The sequence below is a fragment of the Botryllus schlosseri genome, chromosome 12, assembly GCF_051294905.1.
Source record: "Botryllus schlosseri isolate E-star chromosome 12, Bs_hap1, whole genome shotgun sequence".
Lineage (NCBI taxonomy): Eukaryota > Metazoa > Chordata > Ascidiacea > Stolidobranchia > Styelidae > Botryllus > Botryllus schlosseri.
The window spans coordinates 17,482,576-17,501,171 of record NC_137247.1 but is presented as its reverse complement, the minus strand read 5'-3'; the positions used below and the strand labels follow the sequence as shown (position 1 = coordinate 17,501,171).

Genomic DNA, 18,596 nt, shown 5'->3' with positions numbered 1-18,596 from the left:
ACTACGGTGGTCATTTACACCAGGCCGATATTGTTCATTTTTATTCCGTATCTGCCGACTTATATAGCACGGCACACTTCTAGGCTTTTTATTAGACACAGCTTACGCGGATGAGGTGGCGAGGAGGAGCCTAGATCAGTGGTTCTCAAACTTTTTTTCGACACGCCCCTCTTTATGATGTGAAAAATGTCGCGCCCCCCTTATCGTCATATCACAAAATCCAATCGGAATGCTAGCAACCCCAACGGATTGTTTGGTGGCATGGAAGGTCGTGACTGTTGATGAGAGAATTCAAAAATATTAAATTCGGTGTATATATAGAGAAACAGGTGTGAATTGGAAGTAAATCGCGCAGAGCGCGAAAAGAATTTTCAGTTGACCGCTTCTTCGCGCCCCTCTTCAGATGCTTTCACGCCCCCCAGGTTGAGAGGAAATGGCATGGTTGGTAACACTTTTGATCAGGACTTCATTCCACATATACGTAATTCAAAGGCGTTTAACGGTTTGTCGTAATACTCTATTTGTTGTAGTGTAGACTTCGCTGGGCCTTGCAATGTTACCGCTCCTCACACTCAAAAGTCCACGTGATTCCAGGATTATAATTGATATCTTGGCAACTATATGTATTTCCTGTGGGACCAGATACATTCACGGATTCATGCCGTTATTCTTTTTTCGCAGCGAGACAATAAGAATTTCTCGCATGCCCTAATGCGCCCGGAAGAAATATTATCACAATTGTCTGATAAATGTGGCAGACACGATTATCCTCAGGATATAGGATTGGTAGCGCGGAGCATTGACTCACAATCGTGTCGTTACTCGGGCTGATGTAATTGCTGCAATTCTGCGTTATTGTTTCATCTCAAAAGGACTTGACAAAGTGAGTCATAGTTACCATGTTTTCTCCTTCTTCAAATAGTCAGTCGATCGGTTTATTTATGTCTCACTTACGAATGATATTGACCGTATGTCGTCATTCGGTTGGATTTAGATAAATTTGCATTCGAGTACTGTATACGAATGCCATATAGGGTGGTTAATATCCCTCGGGGTAAAAGTGATTGTCGGAGCTTCTATGGAAGTTGGATAATAATTTGTGGTACCGCACGCAAAAAGACATTGATACTTATATGACGTTTATATGCACGCACAATTATTCCTATGCGCAGATATATATACCAGACTACAAAATGTTGAATTTCCACTTTTCAGCTGCTCGTGATTTCTGGGTAAAATGAATCAATCCTTGCGTAATTAATACGTGACGACATAGCCAGATCAGATTACCTGAATGCGTCGGCATGACGTAATCGCGTTTTTATTTTTGAATCGATAAGAGGAAACGGCTGCAGCGGTGATGTATAGGTTATGATTGCACTTCTACTATACAGCGCAGTCATGTTTCTTAGAAGTTGAAATGACTAAGCAGAGGTGGTCAGTAACTAAGTACTTTTGCTTTTTCGGAATACTCACATATAGGTTTTGACTACTTTCACCATTTGCTCAGGTGGATATGATCTTATACTTCTTCCACGTCTTGGATACTCGTACTTCTACGTGGCCCATACTTGAGTACCAAGTACAACCTCGGTCTGTGACCGGGACACAAGAAGAAGGTATGTTATGTTGTCTATACTTCCAAAACAACATGTGCAAAGTGTATTTGCTACAGATAGAATTTTTTAATGTATTTTTATGCTATATACGTACATTTAAATTCTGAGATTAATCTCAGTTGCTCAACTGTGGACAATTTGACAAATAATATCATCTCACTCATATGCTCATCGCCATCAGTGTTCATTATAACATTTGCAAACAACATTAGAATAACCCTGACAAATAGACATAGACTCTTCGGTAAGGCGAATACCGATATTGCAACATTACGGCCCGTGGCGCCTATCAAGTTTGAAAGTGGCGTTTTACCCATATGGAGTTGGTCACCACTGGTACAGATTGAGCTCTAGTGCCTATTATTACCATGGCATGGGGGTGTGTGGCGAGATAGCGCAGGGGTATAGTCCGCGGCTGCAACACCAATGGGTGCGGGTTCGAGTCCGACCGAGGTCGACTTCTGAATTCCGATACCTAAGTGTTGGAGGTTTACCAGGCTCCTCCTCGCCACCTCATCCGCGTCAGCGGTGTCTTACAAAAGCCTAGAGGTGGGCCGTGCTATAAGTCGGCAGTTACGGAAAATAAAAAGAATATCGGTCTGGTGTAAATGATCATAGTAGTCGACAAGCACCATGAATACCCAAAAACCATGGCATGGTTCTATGCCTTCACCATTTGTTGACAGCGGCGGCATCTCGTACTCCTTGACTATAGCATTATTGCATTGTTTTCCATTCATGATAAATCTTTACGAGCATGTAAGCTACATCTGCAAACAGTGAGACATCCTCCAAACTTGAGTGCACTCTCAAGTCAACTAATAGTAAACCATCCAGCAAATCTGCAAAATGGGATGTTTCGCTTCAAAACAGAGACGCCCACTAGTGACGACAATATTTCCGACAGGCAGATATGGGGTTTGCGTGGGCTTGAGCCTTCAGCGTCGAACTTTGAGGGGTTGGTATATTTCTGAAGAAACGGATCAACTCATTTAAATTGTGACATGACATATGACAAATTTATTAACCACCGACGCATTTTCCTTTGTGGATTTAGCCTTCATTCAGCTTTGTTAGCTCATTCATAAATAATCTCTGAATCGCTTGGTTTCGAAATATTACACAATATAACATACCTGAAGGTACAACTTTTGCACGTGTTATGCAATCAGTGCCAATTACTGCAGCACAGAACAGCTGCAATTCATTTCTCGGGCAACAGTACAGTATTTTAATGCGTTGTCTGCCTTTACGCATGACCAATGGCCATGAAACGAACAATTGATTTTCCGCTTAATTCAGCCATAAGTGAGCGGAGCCAAACTGTCCGCATTAATCGAAGTCGGTAGTAGTTGAATGTAGGAGTAATCGGTTGAACATTGCGCTGTTTACTGACCTACCCGCGGACATGCTATATTTTATATATTAAAATGGCATCAGAGAATCTGAGTATACTGCACGAAAATTTAGATGGGAGAGCCCGACTTTTAAACAATGATGTGATGTCACGGATCCATTGAAATGCAGCGAAAGAATGTGACATCACAAGGTCCATGTCGAAACGTTTGGCGAGTTGCAATAATATTTTTTCCGCTATGGACAATTGTCAATTGTCTTGTTTTCAAAACAACATTCGTGATATTCCGAAGTTGTGAAAACAAGGTGTATTAATAGGCGCTTCGCATCATGAGCCTAAACATTAGTCTAACATTGAAATGTTAATCATCTATATGTTCGATGTACACCATGTCTGTTCTGGTGATTTCGAATTCTTCAATTGCAATTGTATTTCATCACTTGATCGAAAACAAGCTAATCGACTCCTCATAACGTGGTATCAGTAGCTGACGACAATATCGACGGGCGCAACGAAATGCGTGAGAGGATGCCTCGCGTTGCCACGGCAAGATTTATTTCTGCCACCATTAATGTTTTGTAATCCCTATCGTCTCACGACAGAGCAGTGCTGCCATTGAAATAATTATCAGGTTGTTCGTTTTCGATAGAAAGACATAATATATTGTTTCCAAGCTGTTTCCGGTGCCCACAGTTATTTCAGCATATGCGGGAAACACCTTGTCGCAGATCATAGCGATACAATCAATCTTTATTTGGCACACGATACAGAGGTGTTAATACATATTGCGCACATCGCAAAGCCTATATCTCATACATCAAAATGCAATGGCTGTCTACCAAAATCATAGGTAGATCTATTTGCGTCATTGCGATTACGCAGCTGAAACTTGATCCGGATGATTTTTGATCAAATTGAAGCCTGGAAATGGAGAATAGTATTTCTGATGGTAAATAAATAAAAATCGTTCAAAATATTATCGAGAATTAGGAATGACTGGGCATTCGTATTTTTCACTTTTCGGTATGATGGTAATGCCTGTAGGATGTTTCTGTTAACAGTGCTAGTTTAGTTAGCTGACTTTAATGTTGGGCTTTCATGATCATATTCAATTTTCACGCCAACGCCTCCTACACGCCTCGACAACAGGGATCACGTGCTTTTGTTCGGAGCAAGAATACTTGACAGAATGGTGAACGGGGAGACTCCTGAATTTTAGCGACTGAAACTCTTGTTGCACTACCGAAAATCTTTGCGAAGCAGCCGAAACGTGAAATTAACGCTTGTAATTATGTATAGACAAAATAAGTAAAAGTCGTTTGCGGACCTTGTGTGTTACCGTAGAAATTATATAGGTACGGTATCGTATAATTTTTGTGGAGATGTAGCGTTTACAACATATTTACCAACTAAATAATAAGATGTGTTCATAATTCTCATTTCCATATCAGCGTAAATAGACCACGATAGTAACAGATTATATACGTCCTCTTCAACGTCAGATTGCAACTCTAGACAGAATGCAAACCTGCAAAGCAGGAGTACATATCATGGTGGGCTTTGTTATTTCTGTATCGCATGTTACCAGTTACGAAATAAAAATGCCGTGACGAAATAGCTCGGCACATACACTGGAATAGGCGGAATAGGTTTCCGAAATGTCCCGAAATCGTTGTCTTGGCTTTGACAAATGTAAAATTCGTTCCGGATGAAAATTATACCATAAATGGGATGCTGGGGCACGTCAGGTAAATGTATCGTTTTTGTCTAGTGGAAAGGAGTAGCCAATTTCTATTGAATAATTGAGTTCAAAACTATGAGTCTCGTTTTGAAACATGATATCGATGCGATAAATATGCGGATTTGGTGTGCGGTTGAATATCACCAGTTTCCGAATGTCTCAGAATCGTATTGTTACGGATAGAATTACTGCTTACCATCATGAGAACCAATTATAATAGGATTCACTATCTTATCTTTTAGGCGTTTCAATTTAGTATTATAAGTTACTCATTATGTGACGCATCATTATGCGCCTCTTGTTTTCCAAAATCTCAGGTCATCCTCCAAGACTTGTTTCATCAAAACTCACCAACGTAAGTACGGTCGCATATGGGCAGAAAACTACACCCCTTTCTAATCTCGCATATTAGTATATTAGAGAGTGTAGGACGTCATACTTGACTGATACACTCATTATGTGGGACTTTCGCACACTTGAAAACAAGTTTAACGCGGTTGGAAGATAAATGCTTGGAAACCAAATGACATTTATTCTCGTGTGCTGGCAAAAAATATCGCACTTAAACTGTTACTGCGTGAAATATGATATACGGCCAGAGATACTGATTTGTGAAGTGATGAAAAATATTTTTATTTTTGAAGAATTGTCAAATGATTTATCACTGAATGAATGTTCTCACAAATCTAATATTATTTGTCTTCGTGCTATATTCGGCATTGTTCCGTAAGGTATTTTTCCGTATAATCTAAAAATACTTGCATTTGGTCTATTTCAGAACAAACGTGCCAATAATATAGTATATTAAATACGGTTAAGTCTCATTACAAGAAATCGAGTTCCAATAAGTGTCATCAGTTTGCAGACACATTATCTCAATAATGCAATTTGTTTTTATCGCCCTGTCTTCATCGTCGCCTCAGATTTGTCCAAAATCTAAATATAGTTTCGCCACTGACCAGCTCATTGGAGACTTCACGAAGATTACATAGAACTGCTGTCAAGGCGATGATTTGCACACATGTCTTCAATATTGATTTTCCGTGACCTATTCGACTTGTTCATTGATAACATGCGGAGGTTATTTTAGGCAAAACACTTGTCTATGACAAAACAATTGAGATATTTTGAGCTGCATACAGGTTGCAGCAATGGCCTGGGCCCAATGCGAACTGTCTGTGACATTACGATTGCATAACCAATTTTCAAAGCTATTAGCGACGACATCGGGTAGTTATTCTAAGATTAGGCCTAACACGTTCTCTACATTACCACCATCACGACCTAATAAGGGATGCTGTTATGGTATCATCACCAGATTCGATCGCATTGTCTTGAATGTGGAAATTAGTAGGGAACTTCCAGATTTTATGAATGGCGAGGGCCGAAAAGCATGCAGTCCCAGTGTTATATAATGCAATAATGGAGTAATAGAACTGCTTAACAAATCCACTTCGATTTATACCAGCTGCGACGCACAAGCAGGGCATGGTATGGTATTGAAGTGTGGTATGGTATAATTTGGAACGGTATTTGGTATACGGAATATGGGAATGTGTAAGTAGGCTATGGTAAGGTGCAGAATTTTTTTTTTTTGCATACTTCCATACTTTGACAGTTTGCCAGAACGATGACAATGACCCAACTTTTGATTTCTCAAAACGATCGCGTGACGTTGCAAATCGTTCACTGACAGGTCTGTGTTCAAACGTCAAATGGCGACTCAGACTCGCTAGACATCTATCTGAAGACAAACAAATCTGTGCAAATCGCATATGAAGGGAAAATAGTATTATTGATAATAATGAATAATCAAAATTGCAGATGTCGCGCAGTGAATTTTTAGTTCAAGTGGGGTCAGTCCAGTTCTGCATTTAAAGTCTTCATTCGTCTTATTGACACAACTATAACGGCGGTGTTTGTCGCATATTTAGTCTTGTGAACCACGATTCCACGACAATGCATCTCCTAAAGTTCTGTTGCTTTACCCTTCGTAATATTTGCGGTCGACGGTCCAATTGTCCATTTGTGCACACTGCGAGTCTTCAGTCACCCACGTAGAGGCTCAGGTCTCTTCCACCGACTTGGTAACTTTGTATATATAAGTATATAAATAAATGCCAAATCGTCAACGATGAAGTTGCAAACTTTGTCAAGTCTCAGCTCAATTGTAGCATTGTATTCGAATATGTGTTCTCAAGGCTTGTGTTCAAGGAATATCCGTGATTACTTTTCCGTGTAATCATCGTAATTGTGCTGCAATTGCAATCAATTGCGCTGTAGCAATCGACATCTTTCTGTTATGTATATTGTACGCGCACTAAAGGCCCTCGTTTGTTATTTTCAAAGATCCTAACGACGAGAAAGAAGCGGTGGAAGTCGTGCGGTCCAGGTAAAACGACAATTGCGGCAACATCAATCTCGTCCATGACTTGACCATTGGATCTAACCTTGCGGCACAGGAGGTTGATTATTGGGGAGATTTTCTGAAGAATCCATCTGGCGATCTGCAGTCAACGTCATAAATTGTGGTTGCGTAAATGTGTTTGTTATGCGATAACATTGCGACACCAGTGCAACTTCCTCACAATCACTCAGATTACTTGTAATGATTTGGTTGATGTACGAGAATTTTGTCCCAGACTTGGCGTAGACAGTGAGGATATATGGTCAGAACAACCTGCAACTTATCAGTTGTCCTCTACAACCACACAGATTAATTACCGTGAGTTGGCCGATGATCGAGAATTTTGTTCTAAATCAGACGCACATGGCGATATAGTCAGTGAGGATATAAATGATCAGGAATCGTAACGACTTGGTATAAAGTCATCAATCGAACCCCGACAGTAGAGCAAACAAATCGAATTTTGACCTAGAGGAGCACATAACACTAGACAAATTGGACATAAATTAGGACATTTTGATACTGTTGGTGAAGTATGATTAGGCATTTGGATCCATCAACTTCCATTTGGCGTTGTGTTTTTATGTACATGTCAAGGCGAACTCTACGACCATTATCTTTGTTATGGCTCGTAGAGCGTAGTCCTATTGGTGCTGGCGCATACGTACAACACCCGCGTGTCCTAGACGAACAACTACCATATGATCAGGACGGAATACAAGAAACGAGTGCACCAATATCGAACGTCATAGCATTGGCCATTTGGTACAAATCGAATTTCTATTGATCACGTCGTTATATCCGCCAATATTGCTCTTACTACAGTTACAGTTGAATAATATAATCGCACATTTAAAGAGATTGAATTGAGCTGTATGGCTTAATGTTAACGAATACAGTGCCAGTGTTAAAACGCCGCATCAGAATTTTAATGCTGTACACAGCAATGGCACGGGGTAAAGTTCGTTCTAGTGCTACTATGATGTTATCGACAATTGACAAGTATTCATTATGTCGTCACAAGCCGACACGGCGTTACCTATGTCTTCGTTGCTGCATCCGATGTTACTGACGGCTGACAGACTCTAGATTCCTATAAATAACTAACCTACGGGTAAATTAGTAATCTATATAGACCAGAGGTGGCCAATCTTTTCGGCTAAAGGGCCACATGAAATTGACGAACGAGTGCGTTGCCCACTAGCCGCGCCGGGCGCGCAAAATTTTTTAAAGTTAATATTATTATTACTTGGGTATATTGCGGGTCGACTGTATACCGCCCGCTGGGCTCAGTTTGCAAGGACAGGACTATTCGGCATCTGGACATATCGATATCGAAGAGATCCGCTAATACACGACAATCATTTAGTGCCTACATTTCATCGTCGACGATCTTTCCGCGAGCGCAAACGCGAATATACTTTCTCTCGTAATTGCTAATATAGTAAGACTCAATCGGCTAGATCAGGCGTTTTTTCATTTTCAGGTGGGGGTAGGCTATAGAGAAAGAAATCGTGTGACAATTAAACACGCGAAGCGTGGAGTAAAATTTTACTACTTTTATAGTTTATTGTAATGTACGACGATTTACTGAAAATGTGACTGCTGGACCCTGGATCTGCCAATGCGTCGGAACTTAAAATTTAGTCATCAACATCCCAAGTGTTGAGGCCATACTAATTATATTTTTGGTAGGCCTTGCAAGTTCACAATCTGAAGAAAGCTCCGCAGCCGGAGCTGAAGCAATGCAAATTTACGGCTGTTCCAAAGCCCTAGCAGCAAACTACAAGACCTTAAGGCCTTAGTTCATAGTCGTCACCTGTAATAGTTAGCCTATTTACATCGGTGTTCTATGCGTGCCGCGTTATAACTAGATAATTCAGCCATGCTAAACTGTTTCCCATACTTCAGTAGCAACGGAAAACTTTGTGAATTACAATTTAGGCTAAACCAGGGGTTCTCAAACTGGGGGACGTGCCCCCCTTGGGCGGCGAGAAACTGAAGGGGGGCTCGAAGCTCCGGTACACTGAAATTCTTTCCGCGCTTGGCGCGATTCACCTCCATTTCATATAGTTATTGCTCTGTGTATAGTCCGAATTTCATATTGGAGAATTCTCTCATCAACAGTCATAACCTCCAATATCATCAAACTATCTGTAAGGATTGCTCTAGTTTCATTGTGTGACATGGCGATAAGGGGGGCACGAAATATTTCACTGTCATAAAGAGCGGCGTGTCTAAAAAAATTAAAGAACCAGTGGGGTAAACTAAATCTTAATATTTGAAAAATGGATGAACAGCAAATAAACCCTTCTGAAACATGTGCTGAACCATTTCCCACGCCACGGTCAGAGTTTCGTTTAATATCTGACCAGTACCGAAGCTTGCTGCAACAATTGCAAAAAGAAATTCAAGTTTCCAACCAAGGCTTTATCAAACTTGATCACGCATTTGTAGAGATGTTATCCCAATCTTACTTCCAACCTTGGCCAAATTTACTGGGTCCAGAAAATTTTCGCACCCTATAATGTTCATCGAATGCAATCTAACAGTTTCCAAGCAAGTGAAAATGTAAATACGAACCAAAAGGCTGTAATTCGTAGCTATCAGGAGGTTCTTTCCTTTTGTATTTATTTTAATTTTACACACCTTATCGGTATCATCCTTGTCGCTGACGGCTTACTAATTACAATTCATTATCCTCACTCAGCTCTGAGTAGCCTAATCGTTTGATTTCATTTCAGTAACTGTCCTGTAACCTATTTGCTGTTAGTCGCTCAAACTTTTGATCGTTAACAGTCGCTTGAAATATTTTTCTGTGTTTGCAGTTTTGAGTACTCATGATTAGGAATACAGCTCGAATACGGTGTTTTTTTTTTAAATAACGGGTGGAATAAAACAGGAATAGCTTGAGATTGTTGCTAATTACGTCGCTACGGTCGTCAAAGAACACCTCTCTAACGAGTTAATTACATGTTTAACAGTAATTGTAATTGTAATTGAAATTGTAATTACTTACATGTTCAACACTAATTGTAATTGTAATTGTAATTTGATATATTTAGCATTGAGTAATTGTAATTGTAATGTATTTGAAACATGCAAGGAAGTAATTCTAATTGTAATTGAACAGAATTATTGTAATTAATCCAACTATGCTGTCAACACAATACCGACAGGCCAGACACAGCCCACCAGACGATTTCATCCGGCCCGTGAAGAAATCTATCGCAGACCCTAGAAAGTAGCAACCACCACAATTCACATTACAGATGGCCCTATGATGTTCCACTCGATTCCTTATACAGTCGATGGGCAATGCTTTGCTAGTGTGACGTCATATTGACAGATATTGTGATAAACCTCTCTTTCAAATCCGCTAGTGGGCGCTAAGGAGTGACCGGAATTTGCTTCACAAAAATATGGTAACCCTATTCTAGACAAGCCTTCTAGACCTTGCAATCTACGATTGAGATATCAAATTTCAATCTATCTAACATGGGTAATTAATTATCTGCAAGCCGTCGGCGATTCGCAAAACAAAACTCTCCGATATTACACATCTAACTCCACATCTAATACATTACTACAAATTACTGGTGGATAAAATGAACAGTGCATCAACAATATACAACGTTGAAAGAACTATTCATGAGTATAAATCAGGGGTTCTCAACTTCCCTTGTACAACGGGCTTCATTTTTACAAGTAAAGACGCTGCGGGCCGCAGAATATTATTATCATGTATTTGTGGGCTACTATTAAATTTAGGCTACCATAGCCTATTTACCAGTCGTATGCTGGCATTTAGTACATTTTCATGCATTCTAGAGCATCAATGAACTGGACAGCGTTCCTAAGTTTACACTGGCTGTTTTTTGTGAGAGTATGTATCTTCCAGCGGCGCAAGTAAATCCCCATATGGAGCCTGCATTGCATTCGTTTCCAAGTAGGTATATGTACCCCAAACCCTTCCAACAGAAAACTGAACTCCCTGTTTCAATGCGTGAGTGAGCAAGTATGAAATTACGCTCACTCTTACGTTACAGTGGCCATTATCATGACTTTCAGCTCTCAGTGATATGAGAAGAAGTCTGGCGTTCGGGGTCATTTATGATCAAACCAATCAACCATTCTCCTTTCCTTCCATGGCTGATGAAGCCCTGCACCAATAGTTACAGGAGTCAGCTTTGTAAATTTGTTGTTTTTCGCATTTTCTCTGCAAATATGTCTACTCTGATAAAATGCACACAGATAATTAGCTATGTCATGTCTGTGGAGTCGGTGGATTCGTCCAATGCTAGGCCAAAGTAGTCTACGCGGCAACGTGGTTCAGAAAATGCGATAAAATATCGACTGGCATTGCTGTTACTCTTCTGGTCACGGTTGAATCAGACAACTGTAGCTTCGAAATTTGTCAGGTCATGTTGTCCTCGCTGCTAAGTTCTGGAAACAGCGAATATTCGCACAGTATGTTGGAGTCTTATTGAAATCACACCTTCTCTAGCAGATTTCTTGGGTTTAGCGATATTCTAAGCAATTTTGAACGATGCGTCTGTAACGTCGCTGCCAATTTTAACAGTGCCCGAAATATGGATTGCTGGGCTTGCCACCAAGCTAGCATCGTTTTTTCTAAGATCAGGCGATATGAGAAACTCCGAAAGAAACAGACGTGGTATCATGTTAAGCTTCGTTACGACAACTGTTCTTTGACAAATATGGCACATCGGTTTTCCATTTATATCTGGGAAAGCAAATTCATTGCTCGACGCAGAGTTACAACCCAGCCATCGACGTTCTCGTTCCTATTACTTGCTTCTGCTCAAACCATTCACGGCGTGTAAAAAACTTTTTCTAGTGTTCTACGCAGCGGGATTCTCTTGAAGCAGAGTGCAGCCGAATACCGATTCAAAACAATAACAATCTAAACTCCAGCATAGGCCTATATCAAGAAACCAGAACACATCAAAGAATGAGTAATCAAACGAAACAGAGACAGTGCGATAAGAAAGCTAAGTATAGCTAAATTAATATGTAACAATTCTGTGCCAGTAGTAATTGCTTCGTAATGAAAAATGTCGCGGGCCGCAAAATAAACGTCTGCGGGCCGCGGGTTGAGAACCCCTGGTATAAATAATGAACATTTTCGTCACATTAGTGTAACTTCAACTGCTCCCTTTCAGAGGCAAGTTCAACAATGCGAGATTTCGCCTTGGATGAAATTTAATCGTACTGCTCATGCGAAACGCAACTACGTGGTATACGAATTAATTAATTAAAAATGAGCCTAGAAATATCGAAGATACAATCGACATTTCAAAGGAATGAGGTTTTGATTTTGAGCCCAAACCTCTACTGTGTGAGTCAATACTGCACGCGACGTGCCACCTATAACACTGGCAACTCGACGATCGATCTCGCGTAATTCAGTGCAGCTAATGGCGGCCAAGAAGGACGTGCCATCATGAATCATATGAGTCGGGTGTGTGTCCTCGTCTTCGGGGAAACCCTCAGTCTGGCTCAGCGAATACACGAGGGTCGTTTGATCCCCGGTTACGAACCGCTGATCTCGATATTCCAGCACTTTGCGATCTTGAATACTTCTTCGTGGTTAAGCTTCGTGATCAAAATTAGGATATACTAATTATTTGGAATGTGATTGTGTTGTTATTATTTACTGATTACACACTGCAACGCTTTTACTTGCTTCATGTCGTCCGTTTATATACTGGTTACATTCATTGTGTTCTTATGCCCCATTCTGTTCTGTATGTGTCGACAACTGATTCCGTGAGGCGTGGTATTTATGCTATACCGAAGCAATTGACCAGATTAGTGATCGCAAGCTGTGACTGGTCCATGAAAAGTTTGCATAGGCCTACTCTTAAAATATGCATATAGTGGTCAGGATCGCTGATAGCCAGGCTTGTAACCAACTCACACGGTTCCGAGTCACAAGTCAATCTCACTTTTATAATTTTAGCTCGAGACAAGTCGAGTCATTTTCAATTCACCTCCGAGTCAAGTCCGAGTCCAAGTCACGGAATAGAGTGTCGAGTTCGAGTCATAGTGTTTTGAATCGAGTCCGAGTCCAAGTCATTGTGTTGACTGTTCAGTTCCGAATTAATGTCATGTGAAACCCATTTTTCGCAACTCTACTTGGTGATAATGAATGCTTTGCATTCATAATATACTAATTTTCTTCACTTTTATTAGTTTCTGGTTGCCTTTTTCAAGTATCAGTACTGATATAGACAAAATAATATGAGTGTGATAACTTTATTATTCTTCGAAATTGCAATGAAATGCCTGACGCAGTCTCGAGTCGTATGACTTGGTCCGAGTCATGCACAATGACTCGAGTACAAGTCAAGTCAATGCACAAATTGACTGGAGTCGAGTCGAGTCAAATCATGTTTCATTTTGAAGAGAATGACTCGAGTCAAGTCGAGTCACCAGAAAATCGAGACTCGAGTCATTACAACCCTGCCGATAACTTTACAAAAACGACGGCAAAGTCCCAAAACGTGTGTGTTACCATACCTTACTTAGTCTCCTTATAGCGTATGAGTTACAATTAATTTTAAATGTTGAAAATTTGTGCGCTTGATGACCGATCACCTAAAAAAAAATTTTTGAACGGGTCTGCAGAGCAAAGTTTGCTGACCTGTGGACTAGATGACCTCCCGCTCGTATCGTCCTTTCTAAGTCCATATACCGATACTTTTAAAATATTGGTGTTTTTTTTCTAGCGAGCCAAATTCACCACCAAGAAAGCGTCTTATTAACGGTATTTCCGAGTTTGAGGCGTTCGGGGTGGACGCATACAATGAAATTGTAATATCCTGGCAATGTTTTGCCGTCGTTTGGCAGCTGGTCATTGTTGCTCTCTTTCTTAATGTTCCGGTTTCCGTTTGCAAAACTCAGCGTGAGCGTTCGGAAATTTCACAAGTGGTTTTAGTTTGTTGCTATGCAGCCTGGTTTTCCGTAGACCGCTGGCGAGACCTTGAACTGCAGTTTTTCAGATTACACTACAAAAAACATAGCACTGATCACCACAGCATTGTGTTACGTTTTGAATGATATAAGTGTATTGGACATGGGACGTGCAGTGAAATGGCAGAATGGGATTCCTGCAATGCTGTAGTATTGCCCTAATCCGTACCGTTACTGATATGGTGGACGTGGACGATTATCACGAACCTTCCTTTGCACGTCCCAAATGATTGTTATTAGGGATGGTGTGAACGTGCGGTTCACGTTCGCGTTGTGCGTGTGTGAACCTCAAAAACGTTCACAAACGAACCGTGGTAGGTTTTTCACAGTGGACCTTTTTCATATATTAGAATTTTCACTTCATTTTCACATTAAAACATCTTTGGTTAAAATATATCGCATTTCAACTGCGGGCCGCTCTGTGCATGGCGCTAGCAGCATTAAAAAAGCGTCAATATGTTTCAGCATTGTGGCATTATGTGGCCCAAGTCGTCGCTATCTATCTACAGTGTAGATGAATACAGGCTATCACTTCACTGAAATGTAGGGTTGGAATTGGCAATATGGCGTAACGTGACGTCATGAGGTTCACGGTAGGGTTCACACTGAACCTTTGAAAAAGGTTCGCATTCACACGAACCTGAACCTTTCAGAGGCTCACACCATCCCTAGGCCCTTGTTATGGTGGTGGTATTCATGCTTTTTTTCGACTGCAATGATAATTTACACAAGGCCTATTATTGGTTTTGACTCCGTAGCTGCCGACTGTAGCCCGCTTTTAGGCTTTCTCAAGATATTGCTTACGTGGATAATATGGCCAGAAAGCGCCTATAAATAAACCTTCAACACTAGGGAAGGATTCTTGAGTCGATCTCGGTCGAACTCGAACCCGTAACCTATTGGTGTTGCACCTGTGGATTATATACTACTATACCAGGGGTGGGCAGACCTGCATCTGCCTCAAAAAGCCACTTCACGAAATACGAATTTATTACGTCACAAGGAAATATAGGCTATCGAAAGAAGTTTAGGATATAAATCTGCAGACTTACTCAGTAAATCGGTCTTCTTTAGGTAACTCGTGGCAAAGTTTTGTTGTTTGGTTTCGTAATGAACGTTTCAAGTTACCGTTCAATTTTCCCGTTCATACTTACTTTTCTTGCAATTGACGCTAGACGACATTTTATCGGCCAAACTCTGCAGTTATTGCTAGCCTTTAAATTACAATGCAAGTGGAATCGCGGCATTCACGATTGGTAGTCCGGAAATGATTGTGACCTGCGCTGACGTGGTTAATTAACGAGCTCGTTGTTGAACACAATGATTTATCATTGATTGGTGACCAGGCGGCAGGTATCATTGTTGCGGATGAAACATTTATGTGCAGTGTGCACTCCATTCAAGAGTTGAATTGCAAAGATCTAACCCTGTGGTACCACCTTCCATTAAGTTTGGAAAATCGTGGGTAAACCATAAGAAAAGAAACAAGACGAAAACAATACGCATATTGTTAATTCGCAATAGAATTCATCAATTTATAATCAGGTTAAACCTCTCTAGCAAAATGGAGAAAGGCGTGAGAAAATTAAAGAGCCGCAGTTTGCCGACCCTTGCACTGTACGCTATCTCGCCACAGTCTGGATTGGTACATTGCAGCGGTTCTAAAAGAATGGGTTGCGACCCAAAATGGGTCATGATGGGTTTATACTCGGGGAGCTTGCGTACCAGAGCGATCGGTCAGTGTATGTATTACTCATGTAAAAGAAATCATAAAATACTGCGAGCTTCACCCAAGCTCCTCAGCGCGTGCTTTGAACATTCAACATTAGGTGAGTGCATTTCCGAGTCCTAACCGCTTAGCGAAGACATAAAACTAGCAAACCATCACTAAACGGCGTTATCCTGTGAATGTTTCGACTTTGCTTGCTAACTCGAGGCTATTCCTCTCTTTCTGTTCCGGTGTCCGTTTGTGCAATTCATCGAACCTTCAGAAATATCACAAGCGGATTGAGTTTGTTGATATGCAGGCGGAAAGCCGTCTAAAGGTCACTTGCAGTAGTTTGAACTCGAGTAAAGTGCAGAGCAGATCCTAGTCTACAGAACCGTCTCACGAAACTTCACGAAATCATCGAACCGGTTCGCAATACTTATTACGACTAATGTACTCTGGCATCTTATCTTACACACTTATTGTTGATATCCAAGTGGCTCAACATTTATAAATGTAAATTAAAATAGTGAAATTTTGACTGTTTGATATTCCTATGATGGCAAAATCGACAAGAGACTTGCAAAAGCGAGGTGAGCTTTTCATAGATTGGAAGAGTTTGAAAGAATAACAATTATAAGAATCAACTATACGAATCGAATCACACAAGTAATCGACATTACCCAACCCTGCTCTTCTACAAGCACCATTTTCGCGTGCTGGAATTGAGATTTTCACCAGCGCTGACGCTACACGAATGCTTTAATCTAGTTCCAAACACCTCTGTCCTTGAAAGGCGAATCTTTTTGTATTGGCCCACTATACTATTAAAACCGCTGCTACGTTGCGAAGGTCATGTAACGGGGATGCATGACTATCATCTATCAATGATTACGCGATACGGTGAGCTACCGGGGCGGTCATCGTAATGTGGGCGCTCCCTTGAAGAGGTATAAAGATATCTTGAATAAACCTTTTTTCGCCTTCAACATCAACCGCCATCCGATAATATCCAGTTTAGTTTCCGAAAAATATCACTTTTGTGATAGAATCGGATAGCAAAAATTATTGAATCTCAACGACGATCATGATATATAAGAGTCACGGCACAGATAATCTTCTATCGAGATTATGGTTGGTTTATTCTGACTCATCTCGTAAATTTCCTGGACCGCTAACGCATAACTCTGTTTCCATTTGCATTTGCGTTTTCTCTGTTGTCTGATTATTCCGGTTTTCAGCTTGACAGTCGAGTGGCGTGTTCCTGAAAGCGCCGGTATTGTGCTCACGCATTTGTATACTTCGGCATTTATATTCAAAGTCCCATCAAAAGTGCTCCAAGCAAATGCACTTCGGTTTATAGATGATACGTCGACGCTGGCAGGTCATGGATCTTGATCGTATAACATCTTTTATGTGGAAAATTCGTTGGATTTTAATGAATGGTCCACGCTTTATGCTCGAATAGCTCGATGCATTCCGGAGTCTATTCGGATTTATAGATTCTAACATAGAAGAGAATTTCGAACAAATCTACCTTTACCGGTATGCATTCTGATGTAGATTCTGTAGTTAATATCTGTTGTGATGATCATTGTATGATCGCTATGTACGATATGGTCAGTTACTGTGGGGTATTGCATTCTGTAGCTGTGATATTCAAGTCCAGAAGTGAGACGCTGTTGACTGCTCCACCAGGCGGCTTCTGATTAGACCTTTGACAGAACAGCTTTAGAGTGCCACCAGTCCTATCAGAATGTGTTTACTGTCCGTGTTTGGCTGTCGAGCGGACGATTTTTTCTTTTGACTTGAAAACAAAAGTCACTTCTGGTCAGAACTATCAAAAATATCCGCAGCAAAAGTTACAACTATCCGAAAACCCTAGCCGAGTCCGTCCAATGCTCATCACTGCCTCCTAGGTCAGTAGTCACATGGTCTGGAACATAGGTCTCAAACTCAAATGTGCTTGCGGGCCAATTTCCTAGTTTATGATGACGCCGCGGGATCTACAGTGTATAATTTCCAGGTAGGCCTTATGTAACGGGACCTTGCAGACAGGCATTCCACGAACATCGTGGAAATGTAATTTACTATTTTGCTATTCACGCTTGACACCGGAAAAATCAGATTTTCAAAGATTTAAAAAATAATTTTTTGTGCCAGGCATAATTTTTTGAAGTTATCAACATTATGAGGGGATGCATCATGACATCGTAAAACTGTCGGGTTATAATATTGCAGCTAGTGGGCCGTTGACGTGTCACAATTTTATGTAGAATATTTTAAAATCTACTGAAGATTGATCTGATATCAGAGCATTTGAGCGGTGTTATAGCCTAATCCAGGTTTTGATATAGTCGTGATAAGTATCGGCTATAGTTACTGTCATTGCCCTAGTCAAATTAAATCAGCGTTAGATTTTGCCTTCGATTATTATTCGAACATATCAGTAACTTGAATATAATCATTATGGAGCCATAGTAATATCATTGCTTCTTAACCTTTTCTCGTAGCCCCAGTTTATTTTCAACACAATTTCTGATGGTACCTACCTATCTAAAAATCAGAAAGCCCATTCACATAAAATCGCGCGTAGCGCGAAGACTATTTTCCAGTTGAATAAATTGGCCAAGAAAATATTCCTCAGCATATATGTCTAATTAAACAATGCATCTCGTACACCTTGATGTGGTTCTTCGTACCCCGATGGGGTCTACGGACCCTGGTTGAGAACCCCTGGAATAAAAATGTCCAATCGGCGAAGAATT

The 18,596-nt window shown here is 40.7% G+C and overlaps 1 protein-coding gene and 1 long non-coding RNA gene across 2 annotated transcripts in view; both read left to right on the top strand.

Annotated features, from left to right (window-relative positions):
- Positions 1-18,596, top strand: part of LOC145452768 (afadin-like) — a 259,770-nt gene that overhangs the window by 171,357 nt on the left and 69,817 nt on the right. The gene's annotated exons all lie outside the window — the stretch shown is intronic.
- LOC145452785 (uncharacterized) lies at positions 144-7,316 on the top strand. Its single transcript, XR_013919509.1, has 2 exons — positions 144-1,619; positions 7,067-7,316. It is a non-coding gene; the product is annotated as an uncharacterized LOC145452785 (long non-coding RNA).